We start from the raw sequence: 11,632 nt of genomic DNA, 5'->3' as shown, positions 1-11,632 counted from the left end.
CACAGTTAGTTCAGAGGCAGGCAGGTCACAGCCTGGATCTGGCTCATTAGCTATGATCCATTTAACACGTGAACTCCGTCCTTGGGCACAGCGCATCGTTCAGTGGGGAGCGATGCCGAGATCCTGAGCGAATGTTGCTAAGTGCGTGCGGCGCTGGGTAGATCCACACGGGATGTACCTCAGCCCGAGAGGCAACATCCCTGCCTCCACCGCAGGGCTCAGGGGGACGCGCTGCCAAACTCGCACTGCTTCCGTCAGCGCTGGGCAGGAGCAGGGCCTGGTACTGGGGCACGACGTCTTCAGCAGCTGGGCGGTACGATAATTCTGGCAGAGTACCCCCTCTGTCAGCTGCCTGGTGTCACGTTAAGCCCCTGAATGTGATACTTCCTGGTTGGAGTCCACTTTGTGCGTTGGTGTCTCTGGCCTGCTGGCCTGAGCCGTGGCGGGCTGGGGGAGGCGTGGGGAAGGTGGTGCCGGCCCGCGGGGTCTGCCCAGCCACTGCAGCGGGCGGGTGCTGCGGGGGGGGGCTGGGCGGCTGCGGTTCAGCACCAGGGAAATCGAACAAGAGAATCCATCTACACCAGACGTGACCTAGGTCAAGGGCCAGGCTGAAGCAACCCCGTGTCCTAGAGCGGGCATGTGCCGTACCCGTGACAGTTCAAATGTGACAGCATGATTAATTTTGCCCAAAGATTATTATCGGTCATTTATTGAGCTACAAGTAAGTGCCATTTTGTCACTTCTTTAATTTGTTAAAAATAATAAAGAAGTAGAGACTTGTCTTTTCTCTTAAATTAGTACACTTTGTTGCAGTGGAAGGACCTTCTGTTCAAGACAGTTTTGGAATTCTAAGCCGGAATTTCTTGGGGGTTCATCTGTCACTTTAATGACTTCCCTTCCTGTTAGAGTTGTAACCTCAAGCAAGGCACAAAGGACTTCATAGTCATGCTGCCACACCAGCATGTATAGTGTTTATCTGGCCACAAATATAAATAAATTTACTTTTTTTTCTTCATCAACAATAAGCCCTTGAAGGAATTCCTTTTTTTCCTGCATGTAGGTATTTGTGACTTGTGTTGCACTGGTTGTCATGCAAAGGATCAGTTTGTTCCTTAAGCAAAATAAGGCAGAAGGTGTATCTGTCCACAAGGCTGGGAAAAGGCGGAATTCCCGGGTGACAGAGGAGAATGTCCTGTGTAAAGCGCTGCTGCACAAAGCTATCAATGCTCACTTTGTGGTGTATGTCAGTGACACCCAATAGCCTTAAAATTAAGTATATCTAAACCACACATAAATACGCACAAAAGCCAAACAGCAGTTATTCAAGGGTGGTGAATGCTTGGTGGTGGTGGGTTTTTAGGGGGGGGAGGCTAGTTTTGCTTTTATATTCATTACAATTTCCATTTCATTCAACAGATAGCAGTCAGTGGCTGTATGTACACGGGCTACTTCAACTCTCGCTGTGAAATCTGTGCCTGAGAGTTGCATCTTAACTAGTCTGATGTTGCTACCAGCAGGAGCTGGCTCTGGCACGCCTGCCCTCATGTCTGAGTGGAATCTTTTGGGCATTCTGTGTGCTCCTCAAGTGGATCTGTCACCAGATGTGTATCGTGTCTGTGGTTATTTGGTAGCTTTCTTCCATGTGTTCTCCCTGACAGAAACAAGATTGCAGAAGCTCCCCTTGTAGGGTTGTTTAGCTGAATATTTAAATGGGGGCTATAAAGGCCCTAGGCGTGTTTCAGGCTAAAATATTTGAAAATATTTTTTAAAATATTAAAAACCTACTAAAATTAAACTGTTAGAGTCTTTTAAAATAGATATTTTAAACTACTAGAAAAAAGCATTTGCCAAGTTTGCTATCTGCTTTTATTATCTGTGCAGCATTATTTTAATTTGTTTTGAAAACTTTCTAGGCACTACTTTAGACTAGATTCTAGGGAAGTTAACTCTTTGTGCTTGCGCAGTAGGGCCGAGAGACTTAAAAACCAAACCACAGTGTTTGACATGCTTGGGTCCCTTTTGACATTGTCTTTCTTCACAGTTTCCTTTGCTTTTCCCTTTCTCTTGTTCTGAGCATTCGTGAGAGCTGGACTTTCTCCCTGGAGCATCTTTTAACAGCATATACACTTAAGTTTTTCACCTGTGCAAGTCAGTCAGTTACATCTAGTGTGGCAGAAGAAATACTAATATGTGGGGTTTATCCATGCCTAATTTGGATAATGTAAAGCTTACATAACAAACACGATTTTATTTTCCTAGTCCTTATCTTCTTCAAGTATATTTACTTGTTTTAAAAATGGATAACAGGGGCTGGTGACTTCTTAGCATCCTAAAATCTACACTATGAGGGTTCATCCCAGGTGAAGAGGGTTTCTTTTGGCATGTTTACCTATAACTGGTATTTCTATAAAGTCAAAATCTCTTTATTAAAAATATATGTGGAACATTAAGTTCAGAAGTTTTGAAGATGAAAATTCACTTGTGGTACCAAATCAGATGTTAATTTAGGAGTCTCAGAAGCATTTTGGAGTCTGTGGAAAAAATACTGCATTAGGACCGTGAGAAAATGTTGCTGGCTATTTTCTTAATACAGTTCTTGCTCTTAAAGTGCTGCATTTAAAAATACTGGTTGGAATCTTCAGTCCCACACACATCAATATTTGGTACTTTCTAGGCTGTTAGTATAGTCTTTGTTTTAAAATAATTGCCTGTGATATGGTCCATCTTCTCTGAATATGGTTCAAAATCAGTCGTCTTTGTGGCTGTTTGTATTTTGTAAGGTGCAACTGACTGAGTAAAAAGGTTAATGTAGAGGTTTCTTCCAGCATTATAGTTGATGATCTTTGCAAATTGCATTGTATAATCGAAGTTACTGATTAAAATACTTACTTGAACATGAGTCACTGAACTGTTGACCTGATTAAGTCTTGGAAACAGTGGTCCGTTCTGGGATGGTGGGTATATTATAAATACGTGTTTGTACTGTCTTGGACATTTTCCAGTTTGACAATAAATACATTGCATTTTATTAAGGATGTACTGCCAGAGAATAGTTTTATCAGCCTTGTTTCTGAACCAGAAAAGGTATTTATGCCCCCATTCACCAAATGCTGTAGCTCATACCTGTAGTATTTAAAAAAAAAAAAAAAACCCAAACAAAAAAAACCACAGCAGAGTCCTTCATATTTTGTCTGCAATGTAGTTACCTCAACTTGACCTGAATGGGATTAAACCCATGCTTGTGGGACTTCCCAAATGACAGTGTTCCGGACCCTCAGAGAAACAACGCATGGCTCATATGCTTTACCACATGGTACTAGTTAGAAGCACCTTCACCATCATATCCATCCCAAGATAATCATAGTGGGTTTCAAGTATTAATAAGAATACTCTGCTCCTAGAGACCATTCCTTATTTGTGGTTCATAAAGCACTACAAATGAGTCACTCTAATTTCACAGATGGCAAAATTATGTGGCAGGAAGGGAGATGGTTTGTCCAAATCCACAGAGCAGGTTGCACTGAATGGAATAGCCAGTCAAGTTCCTGTGGTCCAAGAACTAGATAGACCAGTAGTAGCCATATGCAGGAAAGGGTTAATATTTATATTCCCATCTAGTTACTAACTGTCTACATTATTTTTTGCATTAGTGTTTCTGCACTCTGTCGGTTCCAGAGAAATCAAATGCATTCTTTTTTGGTAACTGATAGCACAGGGACTTAAACAGTGATTGTGATTAGTGCCAAGAACAACCCTCTTTCACTGCCAATGCTTTAGACAAACATCCTGTCTTCCAGAGTTGAATTTAATTGCAAGAATCTCTGCTCAGTGTCTTGGCTTTGCCTTGTGTTGTAACCGCTTCTGTTAAGGCACCAGCCTCAGCTCTCGTTCAGTAAGTACGGACTTAACGCAGCATTTTTCTCTTTTTCTACAAGAGAAGCGACAGCTTTAATACTTTGGACAAAGCTCTTCAAGCTTATTTAAATTAGCCTCCTGCTTTACCAAAGCTTCCTGCAAAATATGATGAAAATCCTGAGGCACTGGAGCCTTTAATGTGACACTTTTAGCCACAGAACCAGTTTTGAAGTTTACTCAGAGATGCCTTTAGTCATCTGTAGTTATGTGAGACTGGGACATTAAGAACGCCACACTAATGATTCCGGTCTGTCTGCAATTACTTACTCTTTGCCTTCAGCTATATAAGCATGAGTATTTTCTTTCTTCTAAATATTCATCTTTTGTTTGCATTTTTTAACAATAAATGAGTTGAAATGACACTATATTTCCAAAATGCTCGCGCAGTTTCTCAAGATCCAGTCTGAGGATTATATTTAGTTATACTTTTTCTGTGCAAATTGTTAGCTATTAAAAAAAAAAAAAGTGGCATACATGGCAAAGATGGTGTGAAACCTCTAGTAGCTCAAGTTCATATGAAATGTTTATACTTGAGACTTTTTTTTTTCTTTTACTGAGGGGGATAGCACATTGCTTTACTAACAATTTAAAGATTGCTATTTGTTGTTAGTTGAAATTTTGTGAGTTGAAGCGGTAGAGTCACTGTGGGAGTATTTGAGTTATGACCTAAGATGGAGGCGTGTTAGGAAACAAAATGGGTATATTCTTCAAGCCTAGACTGAACTTTTGTCTCATGAAATCACTGGAGACTTCACCTAAATGTTTATTTCTCTTCTCTTTTTGGTTATTGGTTTTGTCTCCTTTCCTCTGCTCATGGTTGGCTTTTTTCCTTGAAAGTCAGTATGTCTCAGTATGTGCAGGTTTAGTCACAATCATGTCTGTCTGTGGAGAAAACATGGGTCTTAATGTCAACATTTATTACCAAAATCAGGAACAGTATGTCCCGCACATCAAGGTCAAATTCACCAGTGGTTTTTATCAACTATCATTAGTGCAGAACACTCAGTCCCTAAATTCATGAAACTACAGTACAGGAACCGAATTCATCCTCTCATAAATTTTCTCTTAAATAGATTTGAAAATTGGTGAGTTCAGGCAATCCAGACTGTAGGAATATCTGTTATGAATTCAAACAGAGGAGTGTTAGGACACAAATTTGATATATTCTTTGAGCCTAGATGGAACCTTTGCTTCATGAAGTCTGTAGTGATTTTAGCTAAAAAGAGTATGCTGCTTTTTCCCTCAGAAGAATGAAAGTGAGAACTTTAGTATGAACTTGCTGTTCTTCCTGATCTCTCATATATAGCTGACCTCTTCTGATCTGGAACTTCATGTTACTGAGTTTTCACATACAAAAACTAAGTGGGGGGAAAGATTCAAAAAGAAAATCAGCTTCACTGGTCATTCTGTTGTGCTTCACTTGCAGTCCAGTTGCCATCCCCTATCACTCAGTGGTGACAATAAGGCTGTTTAGGGCAATTCTCAAGCCAAACCACTGCTGTGACATGCCTGTGATGCTTCCAGATCCTGCATCCCAGCAATTCAAGCCACGAGAGAATTTTCTGGTTAAGTTTCTTGACTGTTGAGGAGTCATCTCGGACCTCTTCCAAATCGCAGGAGTGGCTCTTTATTGCATGACCAGATCACTCATATTTCAGTTTGTCCAAGATCTTGTCATCTGGAAAGAGGCTAGATGAAAAAAATTCTTTATAAGGGCATCCTATACCTCTCCTAAACCTGGAAAAACTAAATATGCTGAATACCTCCTATACTAAATGCTTTGTAAAACAAAATAGACTGCCAATGCACCCATCTCAGAAGGGGTCAGAGCCTATTCAGATCTTCTTCCCTATCTTAAGTGTAACGCCCACCAAAAAGAGAACTTTCGACCTATAGTTTTTTTCCAAAAGTATTTGCTAGCAGCAGAGTCCACACTGTTTGGTCCCTATTCAGATTCCTAATGAGTAGGTTCATAACATCTGCCAATGAAGGTAACAGCTTTTCCCTTTTAGTGTTTCATACCCTTCTTGCTTAACATGCCCGGGTGCTTCCTAGTATACTAATTGCCTGTGAGTGGAGGGAGAGCTGCTGGATACAGAATAGGAAGTTGCCCATTCTTTTGTCCTGGGACTGCGAGGCAGGCAGAGGTTAGGGAGTGGCTTTAGGATTTGTAGAGTCTCCGAGGTCTGGTGGGTCACACAGTTGCAGTGGAATTGAGATGCCAGCACAGCTCTGGGTAGGTGGGAAGGTGCACTGGAAATGGGGCTGACCAAACAGCACAGCACAGGCAAGTCTAAATCTTTTGCTGGAGAAAAAAAAAAATCACTTTGAGTAAGAGCAGGGGGGCAGAACCTGAGATAACAGCTTTCCACCCTTTTATAGACACAACGGATGATATTGCTGCATCTCTACCATGTTGCAAAAGGGAAACAGAGTAAGGACTGGAAGGGGTCTACTTGGATTTTCCTGTAACAGGTAAGTGGTAAATGCTGGGTTCTGTCTTCAAATTCTTAGTGAAATTCTAAAACTACATAAATTGAGACAGCAAGCAGGCCATTTGAGGCTTGTTTCAGATATTTGCTTCCAAGCAGGGGTTATACTGTCTGTAGTTGCTCCCAGCCAGTAAGAATGGCAGTGTTGAAAAGGTAAGTCAGACCTGCAGTTGACACTACTGATGGTGAGTTACAGAATCATGTTTAAAATTAGGTAAACTCACATGTTGCTTTGGTCCCTTTTGATCTTGCAGACAAGTAGGTGGTGGCATTTGAGACATCTGTGCATTTCTGAGAGTCCAGGCCACCTTTAGAGTTCAAACAGAAATACATGCTATAACTGGGGCATGTTGAAAGCTATGACTTCATTTCTTAGAACTTTTAACAGCTGTATAGCTCAAAGACAAATAACTCATCCCTGGCTGGTCCCTGTAATAACACAGACATCCAGAAAATGCCTGGCATTTTTTGGTTCACTACTTGAGATCAAATTCCTCTGATTTTGTTTCCCTCTGGGCTAAGAACAGACTATTCTTAACGCTGTAGCCCTAAGGAGAAATTTTGCGTCCTGCTGCAGCTTTGTTTCTACACGTGTTACATGGTCTCTGGAAAATTCTACTCCATTTAGTACTATTTGTCCAGTCTCATGTCCAGCCCCTTCTATCAGCAGCAAGTTCCTGTTGTTGCATTTGGATTTTAAAGGAAAAAGGCATCTGTTCGTTCAACACCCACTTGGCAGCTCTTCAGCCTAGCTGCATCCATAGAGTCACAGGGAGCTCCGTGAAGAAGCTGGCTCCCACAGAACTAATTCTGGGTGTCAGTGCTGAATGCCCTGACGACTTGTTTTCCCTTATGGAAACTCTTCTGTGATCAGAAGTCTCGAACTGTCAAAGCAGAGCATTTCAAAGGGCAGAAATTCTGAAACCAAAAGGAGAGTCTGTTCTGGGAGCTGAAGGAAGAAGTGGGTTTTGGTTTAAGCTTAAGTGTCCGAGAGCAGACACAGCTCCTCTGGATCTGCAGATGTGGGGGATAGGGAGCTATTTAAATTCACAGTACTGCTGGTATAAGAGGAATTGATATGTATTGGTCCTGAATTAGTTTAGGCAGGAAGGGAATCCTGGACTAGTCTTTAAGTATGGCTAGAGGGGAGTACAAATCAACTCACTTCTGACATCGGGAATGAGAAACAGGCTCATACAGTCACAGTAAGGGTTTGGCCTCGGGGCTTTTCTCTGTCCCTTACAAGTTGTTACTGAAATTTGTGATGGGAACCCAGCGCTAGGGTTACAGGTTAATCAGCCTGAACCATCTAATCTAAACAACTACCCAGATTGCTGCAGTCTGTCAAACTGAGCTTTCTGGGAACAGGGTTCCAGCACAACGCTGTGTTTTCTCTAGTAGGACTGTATTTCACCATGACATGCTTCTCAAGAACGCATCGTGTGAGACACTGTAAGGTCGATACAACTATGGCTCTCTGTGGCTGGAGTTAGTGTCTAAGCGGCTTCTGCTGGCTGCTGTATCTTAAAAGCACTCTCTAGTGCAGGCTTCATATCCTCGCTTGTGTCTGTAGTCAAGCCAACCTGTGTATGAGCACGTTAGCACACCCAATTAATTTCTCTGCTGTTGCAAGTACTATCAATAGAGAATATTTTCTGCTGCTTTCGTCCAATCTACCAGTTTTAACACACTTTCTAATGTTTTCCTGGAGATATCTATAGACTGTGCTGGGAGTTTTTTCCTGTCAAGACAACAGTAGTTGATTAAATCAAGAAGATGGAAATGAGGGCATATATCTTACAGGATTCCTCTCACACAATCCTGCGTGTTTATAACATGCTCTCCACTGCCTCCCAGTCAGGTTTACACTGAAATCTTCACCCTTCTTTCACAGCCTGGCTAGCTCTTCAGAGCTTTTTTTCTTTTATTCCTTTATTCATGTTGTTCCCTGCCCAAAATCAAATATGGAGTCTTGAAGTTGAGGACTGGGTAGAAAGGAAGGGCGCTCGAGTGACAGAGCCTGCAGACAGACCATGGTTTCAGCAGAGAGTCTCTCTGCTGCTGCTAAATCGCTTCGATGCTTCGGCAGCCCACTGCTTCTGGCAGGGGCCACCTTCCAGCAAAGCCTGAACGGCTGCTGAAAGCTGCAGTTCCTGCTACACAGAGCTCTCAACCAAAACAGAAATCAAAACATGAGCAAACCCAGTGTGGACTCTGGCAAAGATCACCCTCTCTTCATATATAAAAGGGAAGCATTTAGCCTGACCTCATAAAAGAGAGAATTTAAAGAACCATTCTACACTTTGAAATCTTACCCTCAGTGGCATGGAAACAAAATGCTGACTTGGGAATTTCAGCAGCTCATTTCACGTTCTGCTCAGCCCGCTGTACTTCCTGAGCATGAATTGGCCATTGCATCATCCCAGGAAAATGAAGGTTATTGGGTCACTGGCTGCCCTTGTAATCTGCTCAGTAAGGAATTTCTCAAGTGTATAGACCAGCGCCCAGAAAAACGTTTAACAAGGTCTGGAAAATTATGCCTGCTTCAAGCAGAGACCTCTTACAAGTTCGCAGGAGGACTACCGTTTGGATGAGTTAGCAGCACACACCCCTGCTATAAACATCACTTAAAGCAGTTCCTTCCAGGAACCATGGAGAGAAATAGCTGAGGGAGAGACTAGATGACTTCGCTAGTAGCTTAGTACCTTTTGTAACATATGGGCCTGTGCTAAATGGAGAAGAATCAGTGTCAAGATTTTCTTGATCCTATTTGCCTCCAGAATATGTCAGGCAAACTTCTCTTACACAGCCACTCACTCTACCTGCAAACCTGGAGTGCAGGTATGGCTGAAACTTCATGCAAAACAGTATTGCCTCTTCCCTTTTAAGTGATGTATGTTCTCTGGATGTGCTGTATACGAGTCCTTTCTTTTGAGGGACAGAACAGCATCTGCTTTCTCTGGATTGTGTACCAGCCCATAAAGGACAATTCGGTGACTTTGTTCTCCAATTGGATTGCACCATTTCACCAGCGAATAGAGTGTTCCTGCTTACTGGGCAAATGCCATGACAGAGGTTCAACTTACCGACAGTAGAAAAGTGCCGTCACTGTAGAAACACAGATGTGTGGTGCTGTGCAATCTCAGGCTCTGCTGCTGATTTGAGTGTGAGCTTGGAGGCTCTCCCCAACCTCTTCTACAGAGCTCCTCTTCACTCAGCTGTGCCTACTAGTGCTGACAGTCCTGTATGCCTGTGTGACTGATACACTTCTGCCGTCTTTGCACTTGATCGCCGTGGGGGTGTTTGACTGGAAAGCATTTCCTGCTCACATTCATCTGTTCTCACTTTCTTTTTGCCCACAGGAGAGAAGTGAGTTCATGAGGAAGTGAGCATTTCAGGAAGTGATTTTGGGTGAAGCTTCACTTTTTCATTTTCCATTTGTTCCTTGCCTGTAGACTGAACATAAAGAAAAGCTCTATCAACCCTAACTGATGTTTCTGGCATACTGATGCTTGGGCCACCTGGCTTTGCTTGAAAGTAGTTGAGAGACTGAAGGGAAGGAGGAAGGCAGAAGCAGGAAAACTTCATCATCATATGATGGACTTCTGGAGGATTTTTCTTCCAGCTGCCGCTCACAGTCCAACTCAGCCTCACAAGCCAAATTAGCTTTGTTAATGTTGCTCCAGGCTTCTTTCCTCCTCCCAAAGAGGTTTTGATTTGTTAGCACCTCTTTGGCGTGAAGGTAGTCTGAAACCTGCAGTCTTCAAGGCAGGGTTTGGGCTGCAGTAGAGCAGAAAGTCAGGGCCTTCGCCCCAGAGAGGGAGCACAGAGACGTATGATGCTCCTGCATAGCTAACTCACAGCCACAGATGCTGCTCACACTGTCCAGAGGTAGGGGTATGCACTGGAAAGCAGTAAGATTGTTCTTCTCTGGGAAGTCTTCCTGATTTCTTCCATTTGTGTCTTGCAGCATCAGCTGGTTCTATGCCTAGAAAAGCTGCTGCTTGTGCTCCATCACCTGATCCCACACCACAACTACTGTTCGCCTCTTCTTCAGCAAGCAATGCTGAACTGTATCACCGGTTTCCTTCAGGCAAAGTGTAAAACTGCAAAAATACCAGTGACCACAATTCCACACAGCATCCTGGTACTACAGAGATAGATTAAATGTCTATAGAGAGACAGAATGATCAAAGCTTGAAAATATTTGTAGAATAATTTCTGGTTAACAAGCCCATTTTTATAATCAGTAACATACGAGAACAAAATGGTGAAGGGGAGCATAGGCTTTGGAAAATGGAGCTTAATACAAAATTATATATTGCATTTTGTTTTTTAAAAAAACAACGTAAGTAGTGTTTAACTGTGATTAGAAGAAATCTAAAACATCTGCAAGAGCTCTTAAATAAACCATAGAAAGTGGGAAGAATTCAGCAAATGCTGGGAAACAAAAGAACAAAGAGCTGGCTGGAATTTATGCATCTGCCTTAATATGCTAGGTTTTCCCCTATACTTATTGTCACTACCACTAAGCAGAAATTGTATTTTCACTATTTCATTGTGTAAAACTTCCATTAATGATCTACAGCTCTCAAGGCTGAGAGCTGAATTTCCTTTACCGTTAAGCTACATGGCTTTGGGCAACTTTCTCTCCATTTTCTTATTGAGCATAGATAATGGCATTCATTTTTCTCAGTAGAGAAATATATTTAGGGTTAACTTGGGCAAAGAGTTAATTTGGCATCACTTCTAAACTGTCCTTAAATAAAAATGATAACAATAATTCAAAAAATCGAATCACCTTCAATGCTAAATTTGCCTCTTGTTAGATTAGCTTTTAACTTACTTTGCTTCTTCTTTATTTGTATCCCCTGAAGACATAAATTCATCTGGGTGAAGTAGTTCAACCAATGAACATCGCCGCCTTTGAACTTAACTTGGAATAGCCCACAATTCAGGTCCAGCACACTTACACAAACTTACGAGTAGCACAGCTAGGCACCATTTCTGCCCCCTTCTTGTGGGAAGAATTCTGCCCACACCTCTAAAATCCACAGAAGCACAAGAAGTGGAACCAGTACTCATCAGGCATGGGGACATAGGAAAACAAATTATTTCATGTACCTGTGGAGAACTTTTCCTATAATCTGGGAAAAGGTTGGTTGGTTGGTTAGTTATTTGGTTTTCAATAAGAGATGCATCCCTCTTGTGGAATCTAATGTAAG

At 42.2% G+C, this 11,632-nt stretch overlaps 1 long non-coding RNA gene across 1 annotated transcript; it reads right to left on the bottom strand.

Annotated features, from left to right (window-relative positions):
• Positions 1-4,811: 4,811 nt before the first annotated feature.
• Positions 4,812-9,754, bottom strand: LOC130152126 (uncharacterized). The gene is made up of 3 exons (XR_008822886.1): positions 9,494-9,754; positions 6,632-6,715; positions 4,812-6,220 (listed from the first exon to the last, which is right to left on the bottom strand). It is a non-coding gene; the product is annotated as an uncharacterized LOC130152126 (long non-coding RNA).
• Between the last annotated feature and the right edge of the window lie 1,878 nt (positions 9,755-11,632).

This window comes from Falco biarmicus, chromosome 7 (assembly GCF_023638135.1).
Source record: "Falco biarmicus isolate bFalBia1 chromosome 7, bFalBia1.pri, whole genome shotgun sequence".
Classification (NCBI taxonomy): Eukaryota; Metazoa; Chordata; class Aves; order Falconiformes; family Falconidae; genus Falco; species Falco biarmicus.
The sequence above is the reverse complement of the archived record's forward strand: the minus strand, read 5'-3'. Positions and strand labels throughout refer to the sequence as shown.